Here is a 10,737-nt window from a genome sequence, read left to right on the forward strand (position 1 = left end):
GAAAATAAGTTCATGACTCAAGGAGGGACATCTCTGATGCAAGCCCAGATAATCACAGGATTATGATTAGGTCTGTCAAGCCCAGATAATCATAGGATCATAGTCTTGAGGGGTTCTGGACCCTGTATTGCCTTAAAGAGAAAAGTTGAAGGCCAGCCTGGCAAGGGAAGAGCATCCTACAAGCACGAAGTGCTACCTCAGCATGACCAACCCCAGAGGTTTAATCAGCGTCACGCAGCAGTCCTCTCAAAGTATCAAGGGATTACTTTAAAAGCCAAGAGGTATTTTCCAGGGAGGTTATGACATTTATTATAGACTATCTCTCTGTCCATTAGGCTGATCCACAGGTGTTTAAAGAGAGAAGCAAATCTAAAAATAGTACTTGGTTCACAGGCTGCACAGAAATGCAGCTCTGCCTGTGCTCCCTTTGGAGCTAGCAGTCCTCTCCCAGTGCTCTTCCATTGTGCTCAACACATCCCTGGAAGCAGCAGGGCTGCCCATTTCCTCAGTTTGCTCAAGGATACGAATTATGCCTCACTGTATTATGGAGACCCCTTTCACAGTAACACCCTGCAAGGTCAGAAGTTCCCGTGTGGTTTCAGCCTGTCTCTGATGGCCCTCTCCATGCCTGGCCAAAAATACACAGGTGGAGCACAGCCTATCTTCCCGTGATCACCTCACTGCTGAGCTCTGTCTGTGTGCATGCTTGCAGCTCTTACTGTTCTCACAAGATCCTGCTGACACCAGCTTTCCAACCATCCCTTTTCCTTCACCTATTCCAACATACAGAGATTTCCCCTCAAATTCTGCTCTGTGAGGCAGCATGAGGAATGGTGTTGATGGAACAAAACTCCAAGCTTTTCCTGTTATAGAAGTCCTTAGGGGAATTTTCCTGTGAATCTTTCCTTCTCTGAGTATGCAAGCCTATCAACACAACAATATCTACTTGGGGACACGCATTGTTTCTTGCTACAGGAAAGGAGTATACATGGTTGGGGTGGTGAATGTGAGAGGACAGAGGTGACAGCTACACCTCCCCAAGCAGCAGCCACTTTGCAGTCATTTCTTTCCTGTCTCCTCACAGGCATCCCACATCCACAGCGGGAGGTGCACCAGGGGGAAGAGCCATGTGATGAGGAAGAGACGCCGTCTATCCAGAATGGCAAGCTGACGTTTCCAACAATGCTGCCTTGTAGGGATGTGGCAGTCTCCAGCAGGGGAAGCGGAGTTTAACTGTGAATAGCAATGCCACGTGCTGCCAGGGCAATTTTTCCAGGTCATTTAATGCTAATAAGCAAAAACCCACAGCAAAGTTAAAGGCAGCCCATAGCCTAGCCACAACTATGAAGGCAGTAGGTTCAGGAATTGGTTTGCTTCCAGAGATGTTAAAGGTTTGGAAAAATTAACTGCGGTATGTTGATATGAAGATTTATGAGAGGATCAAGGAGATATAAAAATGAAAGAGTCAACAATATCAGAGCATGACACAAGATAGTGAAGTATTTTATTTCCATTGCTTTCAATATTATCTCTTGTGTGTTAGCAGGAAATAATCTGAGCAGGGAGACTGCATAGCAGAGGTACGGAAAATAGATGTGATCATTTTCCACAGACGCAATGAGCACCACTCTAGATATTTTATAACTTGCTAGTGTTTTATGTCATTTCTTCAGACATCTGCGCATTAGAGTGACTGAGAACTGCAAATGATGTATAGTTAAGATATCCCCCTATAATTAAGCTGAAATAATGCTGGATTATTCTAGCATAATTATAGGGGGCTATTTTAACTATTAGCTCATTAAAAAGCTATGATGCAAATCTCATTCTGAAAGAGACGAAAAAATGAGGGTATATGAACAAAATGTCAGTGGTCCTCTGCTGAGACCAGATGGAGAGGTATAACTATATTCCATTTATCAGTCAATATATTTAATTATAGCCAGGCTTGGATGGAGCCTACAATGGTGTTTATTATATTTAGTGTTTGCAGATGAATATGGTGATTCAGAAATGCTGGGGAAGGGAATGTGTTACCTATGCAAAAGGGTAGGGTTTAGCTGAATTTAGTCTGGGTTTCACATGAAGTACTGCCATGTGCGCCTCTCCAGATGGGAGCTGTCCTTTTGCCCACCTTGCCCTTCAGGTGTGGCACACAGGGCTCCAGAATTGCGTGTGCCAGGCTGTGCAGTGGTGTTTGAGCCCCACGATGAGGCTGGCCCCAAGGAGCGCGCAGGGAATCGCAGCCGCTACAAACACGAGGCGCTCGCCTGTGTCTAATCTGCTTGGGGTCAGCTTTGGTCAAGTGCTATGGAGCAGCAACATTTGGGTAACAAAAGGGAGGCAGTATGCTTGGCTAGTCAGGTTTTGGACAAAGGGCATCCTGGAAAGGGAGCTGCCTGCCCTCGCGTGCTCTCTTCCAGAGGACAGAAAGTTATTCTCCATTTTGTTTACTCCCTCTATCCTCAGAAGGACCCCGAGGTGGCCAAGGCATCCCGAGGAGCTGAAGAGAGGAGCTATTGCCCTGTCCCCTGGCACTTGTTTGAACCCCAGCTCAGCTGTGCTAACCAGTGAAAAACTATCCTGGGACAAAATCCTGATCCTGCTGCATTTGTAATAACAAAGGTCTCTTTTGCCTGGCCCTGCATAGAGGGTGGGAAACAGCTGGGGCAGTTTCAAACATTGAGACTCCATGTTTTGGACTTTCTAAGACCTCCAGGATCATTCCCTCCAGAGAAGGGGATCTGTGTATGTTAGGATCCATCCCTGGCCTGTCATTAGGGTATCACTTTACAAGGGTCAGGTTTTCCATCCCAGTTCAGCCACTAATGCTGACTTGCTTACAGTGATTTGCTTTGCAAATATGGTTGGGTGTGCCTGCTCTGTCCAAAGGGGCATCTCATCTCTGGCATCCGACAGCAAGCGTCAGGGAGAAATAATAGACCAGCGGCTAAATAAGAAAAATGACTTCTCGCCCTCAAGCATTATGACAACAAATGGTGAAGAACATGCCCTCAGGGAACAGCGAAATGAATGAGATGAATGCCTAATGCCCAATAACTACATGTCAAATCAAAGACCAGACTCTTAAAGCACGAAGTTGGCAGAGTCTGGTGAATGCAAGAAGTAGACAGTCAGCAGGGAAATTTATTGTTGCACAGGATGGCACAGTATGTAGATCTTGTTGGAGAGCTATTTGTGCTTGTTGGCTTTTGCAGAGTAGGTGAAGAGTGTAAGACTTTGTTGTATAGCAAAAAAAAAAAAAAAAGGAAGGAGGAAAACGAACAAAAAGGCAGGACAGACAGCTCAGGAAAAACTGAGGTCCCACCCAAGTCTCTTTGTGGTCTAGGACTCAGATGTATGTTACTATTTCTTTTTTTCCCCTCAGTTTGCCTCATAGCTGGCTGCTCAGCTCAGGAACAGCAGTCCAAGTCAACATGAACAGGGAGACCTGGTAAGAAGCTGGGGACATAGCACAGACTATTTTTGTGCTTGACTGAAGAACTCATAGCTAGATGTGATTGGGAAAGGATGTTCTGGATTTTCCTCCAAGAAGATATATTTTTTTTATTTCAGACTAAAATTTGACTAAAATCTGTCTGAAAACTAAGAACAAGACCACAAGCCCAAGTGACCCAGCAGAAAGCATTCACGTGTGCATGTTGGATGTGAGCAACCAGAAGGGGTGCACATGAAGTGCCCCATTGGCTTGTGCTAAACTTGCCAGTGCAGTGCTGCGCCCTGAGACTGCAGGACAAGTGTTGTGGTTAAATGAGCGAGCTAGTGGTGTGCTTACCTGCACCAAGGTCTGCAAGGGGGTTCAGAGCGTGTTGCTGCCTCAGCCCCGGGAGCACGGCTCTGTGCTGCCCCTGCCCTTGCCGCTGGGAAGATATTTCATGGGAAGCTGGGTGGTTTGGGGACCTGGGGCCCTGTCGCTGGTGAGATCCGCACCCAGCGCCTCGGGAGCCACTGGGTGGCGTATGAACGCTGGCATACGTAAAGGAGCAGGATCCATGGAAAAAACGCACAAAGCAGAAATATACATAGATAATTAGTGGGCTCTCTTCGGACCGGGACGTGAGCAAGGGAAACCAACCTGGTGTACATTAGGAAAGTGGTTGCATGTCATGCTTCCTTTAACAAATAAAAGTCCAGATGATCAAGTATCAAAGAGTAAAGTTCAGAGGCTGTAAAAGCAATCAGCTAATGAAAAATCACAGCACAGCTTTGTCTTTGCCTTGCAGGGTATGAACAGGGGACCGCAGGGGAGCGGCAATTGCAAAGCCCTTTGGCAAACAGCTGCCCAAAATCATTGCTGGTGCTTAAATACCTGCTGGCAATGGCCAGTTGTTAGTGCCTTGCTCAGCTGGGCACTGGTGATGCCACAGCTACAGTGACTTCAGCTGTGCAGTGCCCTCAGGTGCTGATGTGGCAGGAGCACCGCGGTCCCCCGGCACAGCCCTGCTCAGCTCCACAGTCTGGAGTTTTCATTTCCTAGAGGAGCAGCCACTCCTATAGGAACAGGACATTGCCTTTGCTCACGGGGCTGAGGACAGCTGGCTCACCAGCAGCTGGCTTTGCAAGCCGGCTAAAGCCGGGAGAGCATTTCCAGCAGGAGTCAGGAGCTAGTAGTGCTTCAATTCAGCACCCTCCATTTTCCTCCCCCATCTGGTTTGTCCCTGTCTGATCTATAACCCTTGCTGCATTTCATGGACTCCTTTCCCTCTGTTTGTTTAATGTGATTAAGAAATATTCATAGTGTTTCTATCCCAGTTTTGCTCATTGCCTGGAATTCTGCCTGCAGAAAAGTTCTCCCAGCCTCGTGCAGCTGGACCTGTGGATGCTCAGAGGAGTTACTTGTTCCCAGCAGGGTAAGGCCACAGAGTGACAGAGAAAAGGAGACACTCCAAGCTGAGGTGAGTGTCTTGAGACACATTTTATCTGGTTTTACCAACTGTCCATATAAATGAACAAGAAGCCCACTTTGAGGCTTTGAGACTCTCTTTTATATGATGCGGGGACTGGAACAGGAAAGTGGGGGGAACAGCACTAAGATAAATTATACTATTTTCAACTGATTCAGATAAGCATTTGTTCTGAACACAGCAGCATCACTATGAATTCCCTTCAGCATCTCTGAGAGCTCTGTATTATAGACATGAGGCACTGACATGCTTTCGTGCTGTTCAGGCATCACACAAGTGGCAAGAGGCAGGAAAGTGCAGTTATCAGCCAGGCTGGGGCTATGTTTTCTTGCCACATTCAGTGGACTGCCTTCCCTCGTTTGTGTGAGGGGATCATGAGGTATATCTGCTCTCAGCTGCCATTGACTCATCACTGCCAGCCACCACCAGGTCACCAGGTCAGTGGTTGTTCCCTGCCTGCAGATGTCACAGGGGTGAGAATGGGACGTTGGTGAGCAGGGGGAAGGAGAAGTGGTTAAGCAGAGCAGTGTGATGATAGCCTTGAAGCATACTGACTCCCCTCTATCAGCCAAGGGAATAGTTTTTCATCCAGCGTGGAGAAAAGAAGGAAATTGGAGGTGAACAGTCCTCTGCAGTTTGTCCATTCCCCAGCAAACCATGGCTAGGGTGTCCTGCCCAGCTGTGAGAAGTTCATGTCCCAGCTCCATGACTCAGTGTCCCTCTGTGAGAGGGAGATCATTCCCCTAAGGGCTAAAGTCCTTGCTGCCTGTGACTGGTTTGTGAAACATAAAAGGGAAAGTGCTCTTTGGCTTTCATGAGCCACTGTGTTGTGGCTGCTCTTCAGTGGGATGCCTGGGAAGAGACCAGGTTACTGGGAGGTAGCTGCCCTTACAGAGCAATGGATTAACATGCAAGCCCTGATGGAAAATAATGCTCCTGCTGTGAGGGGAAAATCTCTCACTCCTGGGAAAAGGGCTGGGGATACATCCTCACTGATGTTGTCTTCCTGCAGAGGCAAAAAGGTGCTGTCTTCTCTGTCCTGCAGATGGGAAGCTGAGGCAGAGAACAAAACTTAATTGATTTTCATCCATGTCAGAGGAAGTCCTTGGTGGAAAGGAGGCAGAAACCTGCATCTGAGGTTAATGGCCTCAGTATGTCCACTATAGGCTCTCGTGAAGACTCCTGTGGTTTTGGGGAAAATCAGGCTCAGGAAGTTTCACGATGGATTTCAAGTAATAAATGGCAGCAGAATAGGAAAGGAGAAAGTAAAGCCTGGCCCCTGAGTTCCTGAACAGAGAGACATTTGCACACATCTTTATCTGTAAAGGTTTCCTCAGTATTTAGCATTGATGCAAACTCTTCCCTCTGAACAGCACCCAAAATGCCAGCTGGCTCCAGCAGACTGCAGGAAGCACACCAGTGAAGTCTAATGAAAGCCCAGGCACAGCATCACAAAAGTGACGGTCACCCCAGCCTCATGTAGGATTGTGAGCTGCTGCTTCCTCCAGATTAGCAGTGGGCAGTGAGATTCTGGGGGTTTTCTCCAGTGTTGGGGTGTCACTGTTTAGCTGAGCATCCCCTCCAAGTGACTGCAGCCTGTCTGTGGTTGCAGGGTCGATCATGCTGTATGGATCTTGAGTCAGCCACAGAAGGAAAAGTCACTACTTCTTCCTTTATTTTTTTGTTCTTAATTACTTTCAGGATAATAGAGTTCTCCCCTCCCCAGTTTTGTAATTCCCACAAGATCCTGCAGTCCAGAATACTCTGTCCTTAAAGATAAAACGTAAAAATAAGCAGAAATCATTATCTAAGTCAGAGAATATTACAGTTAATCATCAGGACTGCCTGGCTGGCCTCCCTCTGCACTGCCCAAGAAAGTGCCAATAAAACTAGATAGATATGTGACTTGATCCTGGTGCCTGAACACATTAGTCAATTTTAATCTTTTTATTTTGCAATAATTAAGGCATAACTCTGCCCTTTCTGTCTGAGGGAAAGTTTATAATACTTGGAAGCAGATGGGTATGAAAAATATTTTTTATTGATGTCTTCTCAGACTGTGCTTTGACACCACATTGTCCACTAGGGCCCCAGTGCTCCTAGAGGATGCATTCCCATCCAGCACGAGCCCTAGGCTCTGAGCACCTCACAGCTGGGTTTATGGGAGAGCAGGGCTTGCCTGGTTACAGTGCTCACACAAAACTGGAGCCTCTCTTCCTTTGCACCGTGAGCACATGGCCCAGCTTTTCCTGGGCATTTGAATGCCTCTTCCCTCCCTTTTAAGGAGGAGTGCTGAATGTGGCCTGAGGATTAGATGCTCTCCAAAGTTCTTAGGGACCAAGAATAGGCATAATTTTAGGTGAACTAGTGGGAAATCTGAGTGGCTTCACATGCACCCTTGAAGGCGTTAACTCCATTTCTACACTGCTCTAGAGCACCAGCCCTGCCCCTTTGACATCTGAGGTCCACAGCTCTGGGGCTGTGAAAGTGGCACCATGATTTCTATTCACATGTATCACAAAACCTGCAGCAGGGCCTCCTATTTAAATAGCAAACTTTTGCCAAAGCACAAGTGCCTCCTCCTACAAGACTCGGTGTGCCCTCAGCTTGCACCTAAGTGACTCACAGCCACAGGCACTTGTCACCTCCCAGGAGGTGCTGAGCAGTGGGTAGCATGACACCAGGAAAACTATGCTGGGGCAACACAGGTCCATGGCTGGAGGGTGTTGTAAGTGCTGCATGCTGGAAGTGTGGAATAGCACCTGTTTCACAAGGTCTGGCTGGAATGGATGCTATTAATCCCCTGCTTCCATGGGTACTAAATGCACCCACACAATGAGAAAGTAGCATCTCACTGATCAAAGTCAGCTCTGTCACTTTTGCACCCACTTTGCTATTATTCACACCTCACAGCTGGATCAACATGTGACACACTGCAGTCCTTCATTTTTCTTGCTCTGGTTTACAAGTATATTTAATGTTTACCTGCTTGGAGAAATAACACATTTTACGCAGTGATAAATCTACTTTTTATTTGTTCAGACAGCCAGTTTATATTACTAATTCAAAGATGATCAATGGATTAACTATATGTTGGATCAAAATACAGCAATATATTTTGGGTGTTTGTTACACTAGGGAGGGTGCATAACAGGTTAGTCCATCAAAGATTTATTTTATTTTAACATTTCTTGATTTCAAAACAATAAAATGCTGCTCATGGGTAAACTTTGTAAACAAAGGAGACTGCCAATGGGTCTGACAACGTTTCCTTGGTAACATTTCTTAGCTTTTACCCCAGTGATTGATATCCAAGGATAGCCATTTGCTTTCTGCAGAGGAGCAGGAAACTAGGCTCCATGATTCTCTTCCTGGCTTCTTAAAGCAGACAGAGGAGAAGCAATCCACTACAGCTGATGTGGCTTTAATCATTATTAAAAAAACCCAAAAAAACAAAGAGGAAAAGGGAAAAAGAAAAACCAAAAGAAACCTCAACAAAAATTACCAGGAAAAAAACCCCAGGAGACAAATTGCACTTGGAACCTGATCCAAAAAACCCACTGTACTCGACAGAAAAATTCTGACTTCACAGGTCTTCAGATTAGATCCCTGAAGTGTGTTTAAGACTGACCTTAATGTGAATACATTTATCTGCTGTGCTCTTTGCTTTCTTTGATTAAAAACCTTTTGTGCAAAGTTTCCTTCTTCTGTTTGTGCTTCCAGCCCGATCATTCATGGGGAGCCCTCAAAGCTACCTACCTTGGGAAATGGGCAGCCATGGGAGGCTGGGTCCTGTTTTGATTTTGCAGTAAGATATTCCCAAATTTAACGCAACAAAGGAAAACTGCGTTTTCAAGCCCGGTCAGAGCTAGTCAAAAAGTGGGTTTAGGTGTGTGAGGGAGATGTAAAATGCCCAAATGGTGCCACTCATGCCAAAGCCCTTCGCAGTCACACAAGTGACAACACTTGTGCAGTGATTGTGACTGCCCACAAAGGTGCTGGCTGCCAGTGGTGCAGAGGTACTGCCAGCTTCAGTCAATGACAACTCAATGACAACATATCAAATACCACAATGAGCATCAAATTATTCCTGAAGACACAGGAAATAGCTGTCCCCCTCCAGCACACATGGCGCTCCACTGTGGCTGGGGCTGAGCAGGTGAAGGGGATTTGGGTGACTTTGCAGCTCCTTGACTCAATCCAAGGATTTGGAGAGAGATCTGGGAGGGCAGTCATGCTCAGGGACAAGGATGTTTTGGCTCATTTACTCCTCCTTGGCTATGTCCCCAACACAGTTCCATTTGCAAGGGGCTTGAAGGTGTATGGCTCTGCACTATTTGTGATGTCCTTCCCAGGTTTTTTTTCCTTGCTAAGCATTTTTTCCCCATCTTTCCCTTTTCTAGAGTTTGAAATGAAGGTAGTTGAAGCTCTGTCCCATAAAAGAGGGGCTGCCAGCCTCAGCAGGGCAACAGCTTCCTCCACGGGGTTATGGGAAGAAATGGGATGTGGCTATCTGGACATCTCAGAAATCATTGCAGCCAGACAGGTTCATGTAAGAATACATTAGGGTTTTGGATGGCTGCATATCTAATAGGTTCATCCTTCTTTTCTTTCTTGCAGTTTATCCTGTGTGCTTCTATACCCCAATTTTAGCTCACTCCAAGCTTCCCCCAATCAAACGCCCCTTTCCACTCACTCCTCCTAAACCTTTCACAATACTTACAGCCCTTCTCCATCTTTTCTTTTCCTCTTCTACAGGAGCCCTCACTCCTTTGTGGCCCTCTAAATGCCACCATCGACCGTGGGGCTCTTGGCTGACAGCAGGAGACACGCAGAGGCTGGTGTGGCCAGCTAATGGCCTGTTCCCTCAGCCCAGGCAGCAACTCTCACCGAGGATATGGCAGCCAGAGGCGTGTGCGGCAGCTGGGAGGCTGAGGGAATGACTGATGGACGCCTGAAGGACAAGCAGTGGGATCACAGCATGCCTCACTTCTGTCAGGGAAGGGGCTCAATCGATGAACACACAACAAATCAATTCTGTTGGGGTTTTTTTTTGGTAATGTGATCTTTTCCATTAGGATGCTCACCAATGCTCCATTAATAGCTCATTCAACTGCCAGTGCTGCGTGGTACCCAAGGCCTGAGGAAATGCAAAATTATAAAAAAAAGGATAGTAATTGATCCAGAGAATTGTATAATCATATGATACAATTGGCAGGTTTTATTTTTGTAAGCTGAGTACCTTATTTCCTGAAGCCTGAGATACATTCACACACTATGGAAGCATTATATTACTTATAAAATTATCCAGTCCTTTTTATAATCCAGCATCAGTACAGCCTGTCCCAAATAACTCTTTTTAAGATGCACTCCACAGGCATATTGTGTACCTAATTATTTCTCTTTGTTTTTCTCCACTATTTATTTCATCTGGTGTCTCCCTCTTTCCAGTGACAAATTGTCGGTACTTGGAGACATAAATAAAGCCGATTAATCCTTTAAGGACACCCTCATGTCCCAGCTCAAGCACTCCTGTTGCTGTTTCTCTTTCCTGAATAAAATACATTTCAGTGGAGGGCTTTTGAGGGCTCCGGGTACAAGACTGTGCCATGGAGAAAGGAAGGGGGAATCTGTGGATGCCCTTCTTCCCTTGTGCAGGAGAGAGGCAGATGAGGGACTCTGCACTGTAGGAGGTAAGGAATGCACAGGATAACAGGGGTTTGTACACAGATTCCCACTCCAGGGAGTGGGGCTTCTTCCTCCTTAGACAGAGGATTTTTCCTGAGATCTGGGGGGAGAATGACTTGGTGGA

The 10,737-nt window shown here is 46.4% G+C and overlaps 1 long non-coding RNA gene across 1 annotated transcript; it reads left to right on the forward strand.

Moving 5' to 3' along the window:
* Positions 1-2,119: 2,119 nt before the first annotated feature.
* Positions 2,120-10,438, forward strand: LOC143693526 (uncharacterized). The gene is made up of 3 exons (XR_013181282.1): positions 2,120-3,454; positions 4,805-4,916; positions 9,684-10,438. It is a non-coding gene; the product is annotated as an uncharacterized LOC143693526 (long non-coding RNA).
* The last annotated feature ends 299 nt before the right edge of the window (positions 10,439-10,737 follow it).

This window comes from Agelaius phoeniceus, chromosome 3 (assembly GCF_051311805.1).
Source record: "Agelaius phoeniceus isolate bAgePho1 chromosome 3, bAgePho1.hap1, whole genome shotgun sequence".
Lineage (NCBI taxonomy): Eukaryota > Metazoa > Chordata > Aves > Passeriformes > Icteridae > Agelaius > Agelaius phoeniceus.